Raw genomic sequence first — 20,861 nt, 5'->3', positions numbered from 1 at the left:
TAGAAAACTAGTCAAGTGCTTCTTCCTGAGCTTTCAGTTTTCATTGGTCATCTCTATTAGAACTTGACTATTATTTTAATCAGTTTTTTTTTAAATGGCTGTGACTAAAGGAACTGACTAGCACAACTGTAGGGGAGGAAAAGTTTATTTGAGGCTCATGGTTTCAGAAGTCTTAGTCCAGAGAAGGCCAGCTCCATTCCTCGGGGCTCAAGATGAGGCAGAACAACGTGGTAGAAGACTGTGGCAGAGGGAAGCAGCTCACAGCAGAAAGCAGAGAGACTCACATACCACTCTCCAGATACAAATATATACACCAAAGCCACGCCCCAATTCCCACCTCTTCCAGCCACACTCTACCACTTTAGTTAATCCCATTCGAGCTTACCTCACTGATTAGGCTAAGGCTATATAACCCAATCACTTCTCCTCCAAACCTTCTTGCACTGTCTCACATGTGAGCTTTCAGGGAACACCACATCTAAACCATAACAACTATCAACATAATTAATGATTTTTATGTTTGCCTTTTCCCTTTAGATTGTGAACTTCTTGAAAGCAAGGGTTATATCTTCTTCATCTCTATATTTTCATTAGGCATACTATAAGAGCTTAATAAGTGTCTGTTTGTAGATAAAAATTAAGTATAAATGAATACTGATTAGAAATGAACACTAAACTGCATCTTTAATTTACATTAGATGTAAATTTATTCATATCTGTAATCCAGAAAGGACTAGGCATGTTTAAGAAATTCCTGATTTTGTGATTAAAATGAAATCAGCAAATAAATAAAGAATTTTATTGGAATGTGAGCAAACAATAATTTATATTGTTAACAATATTGATACACCAAGATTATTTTCTGTAATTTATAATTGTGTCTCTGTGCCCCACCTCCCATAATGGGGATTGAATCTAGGGCTTCTCTTACCACTGAGCTTCATCCCTCTCTCTCTCTCTCTCTTTTTTTTTTTTTAAATTTTGAGACAAGATCTCCCTAAATTGCCAAGCCTGTCCTCAAATTTGCAATATTCCTTCCTCAGCCTCCTCAGAGATGCTCCACCATGTCTGGTTGTTTCTGCCAATTTTTAAAAATATTTTATTTTAGTTGTTAATTGGACACAATACCTTGATTTTATTTTTATATGGTGCTGAGGATCAAACCCAGGGTCTTGCACGTTTAGATGAGCACTCCACTGCTGAGCCACAACTCCAGCCCCATGTTTCTGCCAATTTTTATAACCAGTTTTTAAAAACATAAACAGTTTTATTAGCTAACATTTTCTGGACACTTACTACATGCCACATAGTATTCTAAATGCTTTCTGTATATTAACTAAATTCCCACAACTACTCTACAAGGTAAATTCTATTATTCTCTTTTTTGGAAAAGGAAACAGGCTCAGAAAAGATAAAGGAACTTGTTTAAGATCATACATACAACTTGCAAAATGTAGAGTCAGGATTTGAACAGATTGGTTCCACAGCCTGTTAAACACTTTGTTACAGTGAATATGACACTATTCGTATAAATTTTGTACACAAAACTTTATACAAGTAATTAGAAAGTACAATTCTAAGAGGACAGAGTCCTGCATTAATGACAAGTCAGTAAACTCTGACATTTGCCTGGTTTTCCTGGGTAATTATTCAAGGCAACTGCAACTCACAATTGCTTTGTGATGCTCTCACAGTTGGAATGAAGATGGGCTCATGAACTCATCTGTACAAGACAATGTCCAGCCACAGTAACTGAATCATCTGCTTAGAGTTTTAAAGGAAAACACTTCTCAGTACAGCCCTCTGACACCATTCAAAGTCTTTTGTGTTTCTGAGAGCAAGAAAAGCTCTAGCAAAGCTGGGACAATTAAAACCACTTTGCTCACTGCTCTTTTGATTCTCTAGGCCCCTTAGGCAGGTGCTAATGCATGGAAATGAGTGTCATTTCTGTCAAAGGCATGGAAAAGAAGAAATGTGGTTTTTAAAAAACTTATATTTTGGGGGGTCAGTTTAAATATATAACATGTATATTCATATATATAATATATATGCAAATATATAAACTACGTAATTCCATTGAATGAGAACGCTGCCTTGTAAATAAATTTGGTTTTGTTGAAATTGCACAGAGTAAATTAGACCTTTTCACTTAATTCCTGTTTTCTGGAAGGTCATGGCAATATACTAGCAGAAAAAGTTTCTCTCTCTCTCTCTCTCTCTCTCTCTCTCTCTCTTATGCAGTTCTAGGGATTGAATCCAGGGCCTTAAACATGCTGGGCAAGCATTCTACCACTAGCTACATCAAAAGTCCTTCTTTCTCTCCTTTCAGTCACCTAGCAAAACAAAAGACAGGAGAAGGATTGAAACTGAGGGTAATATTTACAAAAGAAGTAATTTCTTTTTTCAGAAAGTTTTACTCAAATGCTGGGTCACTAATACCTAAACTAAGAGCACTGGAATGGCTCTGTGGACTATTAACAAAGAGATCAAGAATCATAATACTTTAGTTATAATTCCAATATCCCTCAATTCTATTTTGCCTCAGTTTCTTAATTATGCAAATGAAGATAACACTTATTTGCCTATCAGATTCAAGTGAAAGTAATTTGTAAACATCACATTTCCCAAAGATATCATTCAATGGTAGTTCCAACTAGTCAGGGCAAGGGCCTATGTAAGTTCACAAGAAGCAGATGGTGCTTACACACTGGGTAAGGTGTGAGTGATTGCAAAGTGAGGGGCAGTATTGTTATTAGGGAATACAAATGATGCTGCCCCATTACCCTGAGAGCTACTTGGTTAGTTTGTATTAGAGAGGTCACCCTAAGCAGCTGAGTAAGCTGGAGGGGCCCTTCTTGCCACCATCTGCTTCCCTTCCAGACATCTCTGGCAAATCAAGAGTTTTTTCTTATACTAACCTCTGAAGAACAGCTATGTCCCTTCTCAGTACTTTTTTTTTTTTTTTTTTTTAAGCAGGCAGTGGTCTCTGCTCTCCATCTGTGGCAGCAACGATAGTTAAAGAACAACGAGACTTCCCAAGCCCAGGCATTCACTTACAGAGATAACCTTGTGTTACCTAGTTTTCCAATATTCTTTTTTTTAATTGGTTGTTCAAAACATTACAAAGCTCTTGACATATCATATTTCATACATTAGATTCAAGTGGGTTATGAACTCCCATTTTTACTCCGTATACAGATTGTAGAATCACATCGGTTACACTTCCACATTTTTACATAATGCCATATTAGTAACTGTTGTATTCTGCTACCTTTCCTATCCTCTACTATCCCCCCTCCCCTCCCCTCCCATCTTCTCTCTCTACCCCATCTACTGTAATTCATTTCCCTCCTTGTTTATTATCCCATTCCCCTCACAACCTCTTATATGTAATTTTGTATAACAATGAGGGTCTCCCTCCATTTCCATGCAATTTCCCTTTTCTCTCCCTTTCCCTTCCACCTCATGTCTCTGTTTAATGTTAATCTTTTCTTCCTGCTCTTCCTCCCTGCTCTGTTCTTAGTTGCTCTCATTATATCAAAGAAGATATTTGGTATTTGTTTTTTAGGGATTGGCTAGCTTCACTAAGCATAATCTGCTCTAGTGCCATCCATTTCCCTACAAATTCCATGATTTTGTCATTTTTTAGTGCTGCATAATACTCCATGGTGTATAAATGCCACATTTTTTTTATCCATCAAAGAACACATTTGGCATTTGTTTCTTAGGGATTGGCTAGCTTCACTTAGCATAATCTGCTCTAGTGCCATCCATTTCCCTGCAAATTCCACGATTTTATCATTTTTTAGTGCAGAGTAATACTCCATTGTGTATAAATGCCACATTTTTTTAATCCATTCATCTATTGAAGGGCATCTGGGTTGGTTCCACAGTCTAGCTATTGTGAATTGTGCTGCTATGAACATCGATGTGGCAGTATCCCTGTAGTGCGCTCTTTTAAGGTCTTCAGGGAATAGTCCGAGAAGGGCAATAGCTGGGTCAAATGGTGGTTCCATTCCCAGCTTTCCCAGGAATCTCCATACTGCTTTCCAAATTGGCCGCACCAATTTGCAGTCCCACCAGCAATGTACAAGAGTACCCTTTTCCCTACATCCTCGCCAGCACTTGTTGTTTTTTGACTTCAGAATGGCTGCCAATCTTACTGGAGTGAGATGGTATCTTAGGGTGGTTTTGATTTGCATTTCTCTGACTGCTAGAGATGGTGAGCATTTTTTCATGTACTTGTTGATTGATTGTACGTCCTTCTCTGAGAAGTGTCTGTTCAGGTCCTTGGCCCATTTGTTGATTGGGTTATTTGTTTTCTTATTGTCTAATTTTTTTGAGTTCTTTGTATACTCTGGATATTAGGGCTCTATCTGAAGTGTGAGGAGTAAAGATTTGTTCCCATGATGTAGGCTCCCTATTTACCTCTCTTATTGTTTCTCTTGCTGAGAAAAAACTTTTTAGTTTAAGTAAGTCCCATTTGTTGATTCTTGTTATTAACTCTTGTGCTATGGGTGTCCAATTAAGGAATTTGGAGCCCGACCCCACAATATGTAGATCGGAGCCAACTTTTTCTTCTATCAGACGCAGAGTCTCTGATTTGATATCAAGCTCCTTGATCCATTTTGAGTTAACTTTTGTGCATGGCGAGAGAAGGGGATTCAGTTTGATTTTGTTGCATATGGATTTCCAGTTTTCCCAGCACCATTTGTTGAAGATGCTATCCTTCCTCCATTGCATGCTTTTAGCCCCTTTATCAAATATAAGATAGTTGTAACTTTGTGGATTAGTCTCTGTGTCCTCTATTCTGTACCATTGGTCCACCTGCCTGTTCTGGTACCAGTACCATGCTGTTTTTGTTACTATTACTCTGTAATATAGTTTGAAATCTGGTATCGCTATATCGCCTGATTCACACTTCCTGCTTCAATATTCTTATACTTGGTACTCTATAGGGGAATTAGGTGTTGCTTTAAAAGATTGAGTTTTTTTTGTTGTTGTTATTTTAGAAATAATTTATGTAAAAAAAGAGAGAGAGAAATGGAAGAACTTATCTGGAAGGTTCATTTAAAAATCTAACATTCATAAAACATAATTATTTTAAAAACAGTAATTTATAAACAGTAATTTAAAAACAGTAGTTTATAATGTATATTAGGAAACAACCAATCTATTTGGAATTGTAAATCAGATGCCTCATTTTCAGTTTACAGATGTGACTATAGATTGGAAAAAATATATAGCATATTTCTTAAGCAGTTCCCTGCAGAAATAGGGGGCACATAAACATGCCACATATGTTGCCAAAATGGATGTTACAGGCCAATGCTACTATCACCTGGGTTCTTGATTGAAACAGAGAAAAGGACAATATGTAATTGTATAGTTTTTCAGAAACTACTCTACTTCATTCAGTAGCCTATATATACCAATGAGGTAGGGAGGATAAAAATAATAAATAGCTTTTCAAAAGGAAAAAAGATATACACAGTGATTTCTGATCAACCACAATGTTCAATGATCAAATATTTATTTTTGGCTCTTCAAAATTAGTATCTGGATTTATTTTAAAGTATTAAAAAACTACCCAGACACCCTTTTCCAGGAGGAAAAATATTTCTTGGCTAATTTTCTGAGAACATGTACACTGAATCAAGTCATCAGAATATATTGGAATCATATTTGTGTGTGTGTGTGTGTGTGTGTGTGTGTGTGTGTGTGCGCCCGCGCGCATGTGTATATGAATATAGCTTAGAATAGTTTCTGGCATACAATAGTGTCTAAAAAATAATATTAGTGTTCCCACCTATAACTCTTGTTGGCTCTGTTTTGAATTTGGGACTTGGGTTTTGTTTTTGTTTTTGTTTTTGTTTTTGCAGTGTTAAGGACTGAACCTGAGGCCTCACACAAATGTTAAGCAATCACTTTACCGCTAAGATGCAGTCCTAATCCTAGCCGGCTCCCTTATTACAATATCGAAAAACTTCTTCGTTTCAAACACAGCCTAACCTCAAATGATCTAAAGAAAAATGCCTATGCATAAATATAATATGATCTGTAATCAAATTCTTACAGTAATCAGAAGACTAATTTTCAGGCAATCTTAAGCCTCATCTTTTCTAAACTCCATGACATTTTATTTCCAACATGGCCTTTTTAATATGGAAATGAATGCATATCCCACATAACATTCTTTACTTAAACGCTTCATATGCTAGTAACAATGCCATTCCTAACATTTATAGCATTTTGGTCAATGCCTCATATTACCCTCTAGCTCTATTCTTTTGTTCCATCTTGCAACTTGACCTGTGTGGGGCAGCAAGAATGTCAAAACAAATTCAATAAGAACAACGCTTTTCATTCTTTTTAGAAACTGGAGCAAAACCATTTTTTTTCCACATTCTACAGTAACTTGACTCCATAAACTCCAAATCAGATAGAAGACATTCTCAATAAGTTTTCACTCAGAGAGCTGGGGATGAGGCTCAAGCAGAAACGCGTTCGCCTGGCATGCGCGGGGCTCTGGGTTCAATCCTCAGCACACATAAAATAAAATAAAATAAAATAAAATAAAATAAAGATGTTGTGTCCACCGAAAACTGAAAAATAGATATCAAAAAATTCTCTCTCTCTCTCTCTCTCTCTCTCTCTCTCTCTCTCTCTCTAAAAAAAAAAAGTTTTCACTCAGAGTTCTATATACATTCACATCATCCTTTGGATATGAGGAGAGGTTCTTCATAGAAAAAAATCTCTAGAGTCGGCAACTTTTCTGAAAATAATTAATAGATAATTCCCATTAATTGGCCAGCATCTCCTTATGTTCTTCTATATCTTAATTCCTTTCCTACTCTAACTTCAAAGGCAGTGAACAAAACTGCTATATAGAATGTTCCTCCTCATAGATTGTTTCTCTTTAGAAAGTTTCTCTGAAACTTTCATCTTTAGAAAATCTAAATTGTAAATTATGCATTTATATGTACTCATGCTCTGGGTAATATAATTTATTAAACCAAGTTTAAATTTGTTAATAAAACAGTCATGATCTGAGCTAAAGTGAAATTTACTCTTGCCTGATCAAAGAATTAAAACAGACTAGAGCTCTGAAAGTATAAAAACATCAAGGGAAAAAAGAAAATCTTTTTTTTTTTCAGTACTGTGTATTGAACCCAGAGGTACTTTACCACTGAACTATATCCCTCTCACCACCACCCTTTTTTTTTTTTTTCTTTGAGACAGGGTCTCACTAAGTTGCAGAGGCTGGCCTGGAACTTTGAATCATCCTGCCTCAGCACCCACCCCTCCAGTAGGTGAAATTATAGACATGTGTCACTACCCCTGCCTCTTCTATGAGTCTGAAGACTCAAACTCGCATACTGGAGTGCAGATTGAAGAAACAAAAAGACAAATAGATACAGCTTTCTTTCATCTAACCCATCTCTAGATTCAAAAGTTCCTCTGTGGTTGATAAAGGGTCTCTCAAGACCAAGAATGTGGTAGAGAATGCTCTGGAATGTTTCTGCATGCAAGAATATGCAGAGTGCGGAAGGGTGGATAGAAATACTCTTATTTGAGAAGTAGCTTACAAAATAAAAACCTAAAGAGTCCTTGTAGATCCAAATAAGTTTCTTTGTCTCAAAGGTCTAGGACCATATAATAGAATCCCAGTCTCTGCTCTAAAATATTATGCCAGGTATTTGATTTTTTTCCCCACATAAAATTTGTGAGAGAAGGAAAAAGAACCAGGATATTTTCTATGGAAATAGTGCTAAAATTTAATAATTATTTGAGAGAATGAATGCTGAAAGGGATAAATATTTGATCAGCAGCACTAGAGCTCTTATAATTTTTATGGTGGCCACAGTGAGCCTGTTTTCTTATTTTTTGTTTCTAATGAGGAAAAACTATGTTTTCAATTTCAGGATAAATATAATATTTCAATAACAATTCCAAGGGATAGAATCCATTTATTCATCAAATATTATTTAAACTCTTACTGTGTGCTACATATTAGAATGGGTAACAAGAATATGAAGATGAGAAAGAGGAATGTCTAGTGGCAGAAACAGATGAGTAAACATTTATAATTAAGGGAGTGAATCTTATGACAAAAATGAACAAGTGGTATCACTGAGTGATATTTGAGTTAAATCAATCAATCAATCAATCACTCTATCTATCTATTTTCCTACCTAACTATCACTGTCATGCTGGAGATTTAACCTAGGGCTTTGTACATGCTAGGCACATGCTCAACTACTGTGTTATATATACCCCAGCCTCTGAATTAAATCTTGAGAGGTGAGTAGAACTTTGTGAAACATGAAAAATTGTGCTCTGTATGTGTGCTATGAACTGAAATGCATTCCATTACCATGTATAACAAATTAGAATAAATAAATAAATTTTTAAAACGAAAGAAAGAAGGGAGATACTATGTATTATTCGGCATGCAACAGAAGTAGTATTATAGAGTAATATAACAAAAAGGTGAAACAACCAATACAGACTAAAAGGGGGCTAAAGAAAGACGTTCCAGAAATGGGAAAAGGAGGCAAAAGGTTAGATGGAGAAGAAAAACAGCAGCGAGAAAGCCTGGTTGCCGGAAATATAGTTATGATTTAGTGATTATATTAATTTCCTATTACTCCTGTAACAATTATCACAAATTTGGTGGCTGACAGCACAAATTTATTATTTTACAGTTCTGGAAGTCAAGTCTAAAATGAGTCTCACTGGGCTAAAATCAAAGTGTTGGCAGGACTGCATTCCTTCTTGAAGATCTAGGGGAAAATCTGTTTTCTTTGCTCTTTTCACTTCTACAGGTTGCATTTATTCCTTGGCACACTGCCCTACCTCCATCTTCAATGCAAGCCATGGCCATGTCTCACACTGTACCAATCTAATACTGAATCTCTTCTTTCATTTATGAGAATTCATATAGTTACATTGGACCTACCAGATAATACAAGACAATCTCCCCAATTCAAGACCATTTGATTGGTAAATTTAATTCCCCCTTGCCATGGAACGTAACACATTCATGGTTACATTCTGATGTTTAGGATGTGGACATCTTTGGAGAGCTATTACTCTGCCTAACAGAATGATTAAATGTGTACATGCTTTACATACCTTAGAGATTAGTGCTCTATCAGATGTGTGTGTGGTAAAAATTTGCTCCCAAGATGTAGGCTCTCTATTCACCTCACAAATTGTTTCTTTTGCTGAAAAGAAACTTTTTAGCTTGAATGTATCCCATTTATTGATTCTTGGTTTTAATTCTTGTGCTATAGGAGTCTTATTAAGGAAGTTGGGGCCTAATCCCACATGATGAAGATTAGGGCCTACTTTTTCTTCTATAAAATGCAGAGTCTCTGATTTAATTTCTTAGTCCTTGATCCACATTGAGTTGGGTTTTGTGCACAGTAGAGACAGGGGTTTAATTTCATTTTGTTGCATATGGATTTCCAGTTTTCCCAGCACCATTTGTTGAAGAGGCTATCTATTCTCCAATGCATGTTTTGGGCACCTTTGTCTAATATAAGATAATTGTAATCTGTGGGTTAGTCTCTGTGTCCTTTATTCTGTATCATTGGTCTACCAGTCTGTTTTGGTGCCAATATCATGCTGGTTTTGTTACTATTGCTCTGCTGTATAGTTTAAGATCTGGTATAGTGATGCCACCTGCTTCACTCTTCCTGTTAAGGTTTGCTTTAGCTATTCTGGGTCTCTTATTTTTCCAGATGAATTTCATGATTGCTTTTTCTAATTTTATGAGGAATGCCTTTGGGATTTTGATCAGAAGTGCATTAAATCTGTATAGTGTTTTTGGTAGTTTGGTCATTTTGATAATATTAATTCTCCTTATCCAAGAGCAAGGTAGACACCAAGAAAACAAAAAACCCAATCAATAAATGGGCCAAGGACCTGAACAGACACTTCTCAGAAGAGGATATACAATCAATCAACAAATATATGAAAAAATGTTCATCATCTCTAGCAATTAGAGAAATGCAAATCAAAACTACTCTAAGATATCATCTCACTCCAGTCAGCATGGCAGCTGTTATGAAGACAAACAACAATAAGTGTTGGCAAGGATGTGGGGGGAAAAAGGTACACTCATACATTGCTGGTGGGACTGCAAGTTGGTGCAGCCAATATGGAAAGCAGTATGAAGATTCCCTGGAAATCTGGGAACGGAACCACCATTTGACCCAGTTATACCTCTCCTTGGTCTACACCCAAAGGACTTAAAATCAGCATACTATAGGGACACAGCCACATCAATATTTATAGCAGCACAATTCACAATAGCTAAACTGTGGAACCAAGCTAGATACCCTTCAATAGATGAATGGATAAATAAAAATGTGCATATATACACAATAGAATATTACTCAGAAATAAAAGAGAATGAAATCATGGCATTTGCAGGTAAATGGATGGCGTTGGAGAAGATAATGCTAAGTGAAGTTAGCCAATCCTAAAAAAACAAATGCTGAATGTTTTCTCTGATATAAGGAGGCTGATTCATAGTGGGGTAGGGAGGAGGAGCATGCAGGAATAGAGGAACTCTAGATAGGGCAGAGGGGTGAGTGGGAAAGGGAGAAGGCAGGGGTTAGCAATGATGGTGAAATGTGATGGACATCATTATCCAAAGTACACTATGAAGATACGAATTGGAGTGAACATACTTTATATACTAACAGAGATGTGAAAAACTGTGCTCTATATGTATAATAAGAATTGTAATGCAGGGCTGGGGATGTGGCCCAAACGGTAACGCGCTCGCCTGGCATGTACGGGGTGCTGAGTTCGATCCTCAGCACTACATAAAATAAAATAAAGATGTTGTGTCCACCAAAAACTGAAAAATAAAATAATTCTCTCTCTCTCTCTCTCAAAAAAAAAAAAGAATTGTAATGCATTCTGCTGTCATGTATTTAAAAAATAAAATTTAAAAAAGTGTATATGCTGGATTCATATTGTCTGGATTCATGTTCTATACCTCAGTATCCTTATCTGTAAAATGGGTTAATAGTAGTAACTATCTCATTTTGTTGTGATGAGGAATTAATGAGTTAATATGTGGGTAGGTAAATGGAGACTCTTCTATATGAGACTTCAACTTTTGATTAAATATTTAATTATGTATCCCTGAAAGCCTAATAAAGGAATGTTTTTTCCTTTAAGTTAAAATTGATTTCTGGGACTAGGGCAGTGATGCATGCCTGTCATCCCAGTGTCTCAGTGTCTCATCTGAGGCAGGAGGATTGCGAGTTCATAGCTAGCCTCACTGATGGAGAGGTGATAAGCAACTCATTGAAACCCTGTCTCTAATAAAATATAAAATAGGGCTGGGGATGTGGCTTTGTGGTTGAGGGCCCCTGAGTTCAATCCCTGGTACCTCCCCTCCCCACAAAAAAATATTTCTGAGGATAAGACATATAGCTTAGTGGTAGAGTGGTTGCCTTGTATGCATGAGGCCCCCAGTTCAATGTCCAGCACTGCAAAACAACAACAGCAGCAGCAATTCCTGACTGGTAAGAACTATAAATACCTAGCTGGAAGCCCAATGAGTATGGTAACTCTTGAAATTTAGCATGACCCTTACAAGGACCCTAGACACTATGCCTATGTCTCCAGTGGTACGGGAGGCTTTTGATCCAGGATAACTCCTACATATATCAAATGTGGACCTCATTTTTTTGTACCTGGGGAAATAGAGGCAAAGAATAGCTCCGGGACAACTATGAACACAGTTCTATGAACACGTACAAGGTCTCACTGTAGAAGAATGCCTAATGTTGTTTTGCTGGCAAACTCTGATCCCTGTTCCTATACACTTTTGAGTAGAATGATGGTAAGTGTGGCCTTAGGGTCTTATGAGTCTGAATGTCTAAAGGAACTTAAGAAGATTCTCCTCGTGGATGTGGCAAAGTGTAAAGCTCTTAGAAAGGTTCTGATACATGGTATGTACTATATTATTAGCTATTATCAATACAGAAACTACTTAGAATAATGATTGGCACAATCCTAACACTTGTCAAAAAATACTGCTATTAGTAGTAACACTACCACTCCACTGGTCCATATGTGGGATTCCAAAGTGGTCATGAATGGCTACAGGGTAGAGTATAAAGGAGAGAATAGTGGAGATGAGTCTGAAGAGATACAGAAGGCTGAGATTATACAGGTAACCAGTAAAGAGTTAGTTTGTTGCAGGATACCAGAGATTGAACCCAGGGGTTCAACCACTTAACCACTGAGTCATATCCTCAGCTCTTTTTATTATTATTATTATTATTTTATTGTTGGTTGTTCAAAACATTACATAGTTCTTAATATACCATATTTCACAGATTGATTCAAGTGGGTTATGAACTCCCATTTTTACCCCGTATACAGATTGCTGTGTCACATCAGTCCTCAGCTCTTTTTTTAAAAATATTTTATCTAGAGACAAGGTCTTGTTGAGTTGCTTACTGCCTCACTAAGTTGCTGAGACTAGCTTTGAACTCATGATCCTCCTGCCTCAGCCTTCCAAGCCACTGGGATTACAGGAATGTGCCATCACACCTGGCAGGTAAAGAATTTTGATTCTCTTCTGAAGACAAGTAAGAACTATTAAAATGTTATTTTAAGTAGAGCAGTATCATGATCAGATCTGTCTTAGAAAGATCATTCTTGTAGGAACACAGAGAATGGAATGAAAGAGAGCAGCAGCAATTCCTGACTGGTTAAGAACTATAAATACCTAGCTGGAAGTAGACCAGTTATTTAGGAGGCTGTAATAGTTATTTATAGGAAAGAAAATGATGGTGAAAACTGGGATAGTTTAAAATAATTTCAATGATTACTTTTTGCTAGTAATACCCAAAAGGGTGTCTCTAGAAATCTAAGTTCCAGACCCACACTTCCAATTGCCTGCTGGACATCTCCTAAAGAAGTCACTTTAAATTCATTGTGAACTCATCATTTCTCTGAAAAAAAAAAAAAAAACAGTTTTCCTCCTGATTGCTCACTCTCTATTCAAGAATGCATTTTGGTCACTCAAAATGTAACTTTGGTCTGACTTCTACAACTGGTAGTACTCTTCCTTGCCTCCCACATACACAGCTGACAAGTTCTCAGAAAAAGATTCTATAAGCTACTCATTTGTTCACTCAGCCAATCATCCTGGCAATAAATTAGAAAACATCTTTGGAACAATGTGCTAAAGTTGAACAGTGAAGATATATAATTAAGATACACATAGTCCATGAGTATATCATAATCTGAAGAGATATGGCAACAGTTAAGAGAACCAATTAAAATAAAGTTTCAAGATAGAATTGTGTAAAAATTATAGCAAATAACAAAATGAATGGCAAAAATACAACTTGCATTCTACTTCCTTTTCTAATCTTACCAATACTACTTTAGCTTAGGTTCTCACTACTGCTTATTTAGTTTACTACTCCCAATGCTCTCTAAGCCTCTAGTCTCCTTCCTACAAACTAACCAGCACTTGGGCACAAGTAGAGGTAGCTGTGGTAGAATGAAGAGTATGTTATAATTATATCAAAAGCTATGTTAGTCTGGGTCTATGTTAGTCAGTGACTAGCAAACCCTAATCAGGAAACTACTCCTTCCATCATACTGTCCTCATCCTTAATTATATTAATTGATTTATTTTACTAGGTTATAATGAAGTTTAAATAAGTGAAAGGGTAAACTGAAGTGTTGCTGGTCAAAAATAAGCTATGCTGGTGCAATATACTAGAAGGCTCCCAAACATCCAAATCCCAGGCACCAAAATCTCAATTGCAAGAATTAGGGACTTCAACCAATTCTAGATACAAGTCTTTGTATGGATATATGCTTTCATTTCTTTTTAATTACTTTTATTTAAGAGTAATACCTGGAGAAGAGGAGATTGTACTATATGGCAAGTGTTTAACTTTTTTAAAAACATTATTTTTTTAGAGCAGTTTTAAGCAGTTTGAGCTAAAAGAAATTAGCTATCAAGCCATGAAAAGTCATGAAGAAAATTTAAATGCACATTACTAAAGAAGCCAATCTGAAAAGACTACATACTATATGATTTCAACTGATATTTTCAGGGATGGGGGTGTAGCTTAGTGAGTGGTAGAGCATGCACTTAGCAGGGATAAGACCCTGGGCTCAAATCCCAGTACATACTGCTCCAAAGTTACCCAACTATAGTTATTTTCTGGAAAAGGCAAAACTATGAAGACAGTAAAAAGATCAGTGGTTGTCAAAATTATGGAGGCAGTAAAAAGAACTATGGTTGTCAGGGGTTAGGGGCAAAAAGGGTTTAATAAGGGGAAGCATGAAGGACTTTTAGGACACTGAAAATACTCATAATATATTATAATGGCGGATACATGGCCATTATACTTGTCAAAAGCCACAGAATATACAGTACCCAAAGTAAACCTTGATGTAAACAACAGACTTTAGGTGATTATGATATATCAATGTAGGTCTTTCAATTGCAACACTCAGATGGGGTATACTGACAATAGGGAGGTTATGCATGTGTAGGAGCAGGAGATGTATGGGAAATCCCTGTACTTTCCTATTAATTTTGCTGTAAACCTAAAACTGGTCCAAAAAAACCAATCTTTTAAAAACCAAATTGACCATACAATATGTAGGTCAATTTCTGGATTCTCCATTTCGTTTCACTGATATTAAATCCATACTGTCTTGATTATGCTAACTTAAGTCTCGATTTCAAGTCATTTTAGTCTTCCAATATTGTTCTTCTCCCTAAAGTAATTTTAACTATCCTAGGTTACTTTGAACTTGCACAGAATTTTAGAGATAATTTTATCAGGAAGCTTGCTGGACTTCTGACTGAGATTGCATTAAATCTATGTATCAAGTTATGAGAATTAAAATCTCAACAATATACTGTCTTCTGACCCATAAAACAGCAGATCTCTCCATTTATTTAGGCCTTCCTTCATTTTTTTTAAACACTGCTTTTTATTTTAGTTGCAGGTGGACACAATACCTTTATTTTTATGTGGTACTGAGGATTGAACCCAGTGCCTCACGCATGTTAGGTGAGTTCTCTTCCTCTGAGCCACCACCCTAGCCCCTTCCTTCATTTATATCAAACAAATGTCCTGTGCTTTTCACTGTGCAATTCTTTTGCCAAATTTACCTTCTAGGAATTTTGTGTGTGTTGATGACTGTAATTGGAACTGAATTTTTAGTATCAAGCTCAGATTGTTCATTGCTAGTAATAGGAATATAACTGATTTGATTTTTGTATATTGATCTTATATCCTGCAACCTTATCAAATATACTTTTAGTTCTAGTAGGTTTTTCTAGATTCCATCAGGTTTTCTACATAGAAAATCAGATCATCTGCAAATGTTTTCTTTCTTTCCAATTAAAAATCTTTCCCCTACCCTTGCCTTATTACACTGGCTAGAACATCCATATAATATTAAATAGAGGCTGAAAGCAAAAATCCTTCTCTCTTGTTCCTGTGCTTGAGGAATAAGGTTTTCAACATGATTTTAGCTTTAGGGTTTTTGTAGACAATCTTTAACAGGTGGAGAAAGTTCTATTCCTAGTTATTTGTTGTTTTCTTTTATTATTTCCTGAGTGAGAAGGATTTAAATGAAGAATGGATGCTATATTTTGTCACATTCTTTTTCTAAATTTACTGAGATCATCACATGGTTTTTCATTTTTAGTTTACTAATATGGTAAATTGTTAATATGAATTATTATTTGGCTTATACTTTCCTAATTTTAAACATTTTTATTGAGATAAAATTCATACAAAATTCACCATCCAAACTGTACTCAGTGGTTATTTTCTGTTTCTATGGATTTGCCTATTTAAAAATTTTTTAGTTGTACATGGACACAATGCCTTTATTTTATTTATTTGTATGTGCTGCTGAGGATTGAACCCAGTGCCTCACATGTTCTAGGCAAGCACTCTACCACTAAGCTACAGCTACAGCCCCTGGATTTGCCTATTCTTGACATTACTTACAATTGGAATCATATATGTGGCCTCTGGGGTATTTCACTTAGCATAATGTCAAGACTCATCCTTCTGTAGCATGTAACAATACTTCCTTCCTTTTTTGCCTCTTTAAATACATCTATTTAATTTTTAAAAATATTTTGGTATTTAAGATTGAACCCAAGGGCACTTTTGCCACTATCTACTTCCTGAGTCTTTTTTATTTTGAGACAAGTTCTCCCTAAGTTGCTCAGGGCCTTGCTAAATTGCTGAGATTAGCCTTGAACTTGCAATTCTCCTGCTTCAGGCTCCTGAGCTGCTAGTATTACAGGTGTGCACCACAATGCCCAGCTAAATAAATCTATTTTCTAATTGGGGTAAAATTCACATAACATAAAATTAACCATTTTAAAGTGAACAATTTTATGGCATTTAGAACATTCTCAGGGCTGGTGCTGTAGCTCAGTGGCAGAGCACTTGCCTTGTATGTCTGAGGCACTGGGTTTGATCCTCAGCACCACATAAAAATAAGCTTTATAAAGGCATACTGTCCATCTACAACTACAATTTTTTTTTAAAAAGAACATTCACAATGTTGCACAACTATCACCACTATATCCAGAAATATTCCATTATCCCAAAAAGAAACACCATATCCACTAACAATAATCATCATTACTCATCCTATCCAATCTCTGGTGATCTCTATTTTATGTCCTGTCCTCATGTAACTGTACACTAGATATCTCATATAAGTGGGAAGATAGAATAACTCTTCTTTTGTGTCTGACATATTTCACTTTGCACAAGGTCCATCATGTTGTGGCATGTGCAAATATTTCATTCCTTTTTATATCCCAATAATATTCCATTGCATGGATATATCACATTTTGTTTATACAACCATCAAGTGATGGACATTTGGGTTGTTTCCATCTTTCAGTTACTGTGACTAACGCTGCTATGAATACTGGTATAAGAGTATCTATCCAAGTCCTTGTTTTCAACTCTTGTGGACATATATTTAGAAGAATATTGGTCACATGGTAATTCTTTAACATTTTGAGGAACCATAAATTATTGGTTAAATACATGTATTTAAAGAGACAAAAAAGGAAATGGCTGCACCATTTCATAATCCCAGCAAGGATGTATTAAAGTTTTAATTTTTCCACATTCTCACTAACAACATATTTTTCTTTCTTTTTTATTTAATTGTTATAGCCATCCTAGTGCTACATAGTAGTAACTCACTGCAGTTTTGATTTGCATTTACCTAATAACTCACAATGCTGAGCATCTTTATTTATGCTTTTTGGCCATTTATTTGGAAAAAATTGTGTTCAAATTCTTTGCCAATGTTTTAATTAGGCTTTTTGTTTTTAGGCTGTCAGGTATAAGAGTTCTTCATATATTCTGAATATACAGCAACATCTGGCTAATCATGTATTTTTAATTTTATTTGGTAAATACCTAGGAGTGTAACTATAGGTCATTAAATAATTTTTAAATGTTAAATTGACTTTGCATCCCTGGAAGAAACCTCACTTAGTCATAATGTAGTATTCTTTTAGTATACTGTTAAATCTAATTTGCTAAAATTGTTCAGAATTGATATATCCACGTTCACACCAGACATTGGTCTATAGTTTTCTTTTCCTTTAACATGTTGGTCTAATTTTGGTACCAGGATATTGCTGGCTACATAGAATGAATTGCTAAATAGTCTCTCCCTTTCATTGTTTTGGTTTTTATCAGGGAAGGATTTTGGATTTTTGTCAAATGCTTTATTGCATCTACGGAGTTTTGTTAATGTGGTGAGTTATATTTATCAAATTTTCAAATGTTCAATCAACTTTATATTCCTGAGAAAAATTCCAGTTAGCTATGATGCATTATCACTAGATTTGCTAAAATATTGTTTAGAATTTTGGGGTCATCTGGTCATGTTTTTATGTCTTTGGTTTGTAGTTTTCTTGTAATGTCTCTCTCTACTTTTGGTAGCAGGATAATACCAGCATTATAAAATGAGCTGGAAAATATTCTCTTCAAATTAAAAAAATATTTGTATGGACTTATTTGTGTAGAATTGGGATTATTTCATCCTTAAGTGTTTTTTTTTTTTTTTTTTTTTGGAATTCATCAGTTGAGTCATCTGGGCCTAGAATTTTCAGTAGAATGATTTTTAACTACAAATTCAATTTCTTTTTTACTAGGGCTATTCAGGCTAGCTATTTCTTTCTGTAGCACTCATTACCTGATATATTCTTGTTTATTACTTATCTCCCCCCTAGTAGAATATGCATTCCACGAATATAGGGTAGTTTTATCTGTTTTGTTTCTTTATGTGTGTGTGTGTGTGTGTGTGTGTGTGTGTGTGTGTGTGTTTACTGGTGAGAGAATCAAGGTCCTCACACATGCTAGGCAAGCACTCTGAGTTACATCCATAGTCCTTTATTTATCTCATTTTTATTTTAAGAGAGGGTCTGCTAAATTGTCTAAACTGGCTTGAAATTGTGATAATCCTACCTCAGCCTCCCAAGTAGGTAAAATTACAGGCATGCAGCACCATGCCTGGCTTAGTTTTGACTTTTTAAAAAATTGTCTTTCTTTTCTGCTATAGTCACAGTATCAAAGTATATGACACAGAGTTAAGTATTCAACATACTGATGAATTAAATTATAAACAGATACAAAAATGTGATTATTTAATCATGTTTTCTTATTTCTTCCAAATGCTCAAGAAACATCATTATAAATTGTCATTTTGGTTTGTAGTTTTCTTGTAATTCTCTCTCTAGTTTTGGTAGCAGGATAATACTAGCATTATAAAATGAGTTAGAAAACATTCTCTTCAAATTAAAAAATATTTGTATGGACTTATTTTTGTAGAGGATATTGTTGGTAGGGTAGTGTTGTTGTTATTATTATTATTATAAATTATGTGATGAGCTGGGGATGTAGCTCAGTAGTAGAGCACTTGCCTAGCATGCCTAAGGCCCTGGGTTTGATTCTCAGCACAAGCAGAAATCTAAAAATATTATGTGATAACTAAATTACATTGTATTTATGAGTTTCATTTCAGGAAAGTAAAGGGAACCCTAAATTTTTCATAAAGGGCAATACTGGATATGATTGGTTGAGAATAACTGACTTCAATCATATCCATTGGTGTGAGAATTATATAAGGGTCACTGCTCCAGAAGTCCATGGAAAGAGAAGTTCTTTCCTCTGATCTTAAAAATATTCATCTACACACTATCTGCAGGTATTCTGGGACAAGAAAGGTGGAGGAGGGAAGAAGTTACAAGGACCTTAGTATCTTGAATGTATAAATTACAGATGAGATCCAGGAGAATTCTACCTTGTCTTCAGGAGGTGTCATTATGGAGAAGTTTCTCATAAACAACAGGGAAATTCTCAAAAAGCCACTAAACATTCTTGAAAGTAGAGATAGAAGTGGAATTTTAGTACTCCGGGACTGGAGTTTACTTTGGCACCATCTATACTTCCTAGGTACAGAAAAAAAAAACTGATATAATCAAAGACCTGCTTCTCTAGGCTTATCCTGAAGGGTTAGTAAATTCAGAGTCAAGAATGTTCGGAGGATCATGTGTTGCCAGCATCAGGAAAGAAATCACCTAAATAATTATCTCTCTGTATGGAAGCTTGGGAAGACAATTCTTCATGGGGGCAAAAATGCACCAAAAACATTCTAAGACTACCCAGCATACCTGGTACAATTTGGGTTTATGCCTATTTCCCCAGTGTAATTATAAGAAAGCTGCTGTGGTTATGAAAACAGACTTTAAGGAGTATTACTAAAGAAAGAAATTTTATAATGATAGAAAGGATCAACACAACCTGCACATACACTTAATAAAAGATTTCCAAAATACAGGAATAAAAGCTGACAAAATTGAAAGAATGCATAGGTAATTAACAATTTTATTTGGAGATTTCAATACTCTTTTTTTTTCAATTATTGATAGAACAAGAACACATAATTCTGCTATACTCTCTTTTTCAACTAGCAACTCATCTTGCATACAGCATGTTTGTACTCCATATCTTCTCTTTTCAGAGTCAAAGATATTAATCAACCTTGTATCATTGTGTTTAATGATGTTTTGTATACTATTGTATTGTAGGAATTTCACTGCTTCCATTACTTATAAAATTGGAAATAAGAAACTGATTCCAATTCTTCAGATTTTTCTCATAAGACAGCATAGAAGGTTTTAATAAACACCTGGCACTCAAACTATCAGTATGGTAATCAGTCTTTTTGACTTCAGAAATACCTGAAGAGCAATCTTTACTCTCCTAAGTATAAAGTGCTTCATTAATAACACAGATTCAGAGTCTGAAGCTTGAATTACAGATAGTAGACTGATGAAAAAACAAATGAAACTACTTCTAGCTTTATCAACACAGCTTATTTTCAGTAATGCTAAAATGCAGAATAAACATCTGTTATGAGATTGGCTGGAGTACAACTGAAGGCTGGTAGGTAGGGCAGAAAAAAACGGTGGACAAATAGTCTAACTTCTGAAAATAATAAGTAATTACCTTGAACAATGAACATATTTGACTATCAAGTTTAACTATCTAGGACTAATTTTTTTTTAAGTTATTCAGTGTGATCAGCAAGAATATACTTGCTTAGTAATACAAAAATTCCAAGGGATGGTTAGAAATTCATAATACTATGATACATTTGTTCACCACCTCTGTTCATACCCCCTGTAGACAGGAAAGGAAGAACATATATAAAACATGAAAGAACTTTGTTTTAAGGAGATAATTAGCATAGTTAGGCTGTTTATAATCTTCAAAAGCTGAATATAA

At 35.4% G+C, this 20,861-nt stretch overlaps 1 protein-coding gene across 1 annotated transcript in view; it reads right to left on the bottom strand.

The window, feature by feature from the left end:
• ZSWIM5 (zinc finger SWIM-type containing 5) overlaps positions 1 to 20,861 on the bottom strand; it is a 191,180-nt gene that overhangs the window by 78,387 nt on the left and 91,932 nt on the right.

The sequence above is a fragment of the Spermophilus citellus genome (genome assembly GCF_964194105.1).
Source record: "Spermophilus citellus genome assembly, chromosome: 9".
Lineage (NCBI taxonomy): Eukaryota > Metazoa > Chordata > Mammalia > Rodentia > Sciuridae > Spermophilus > Spermophilus citellus.
The sequence above is the reverse complement of the archived record's forward strand: the minus strand, read 5'-3'. Positions and strand labels throughout refer to the sequence as shown.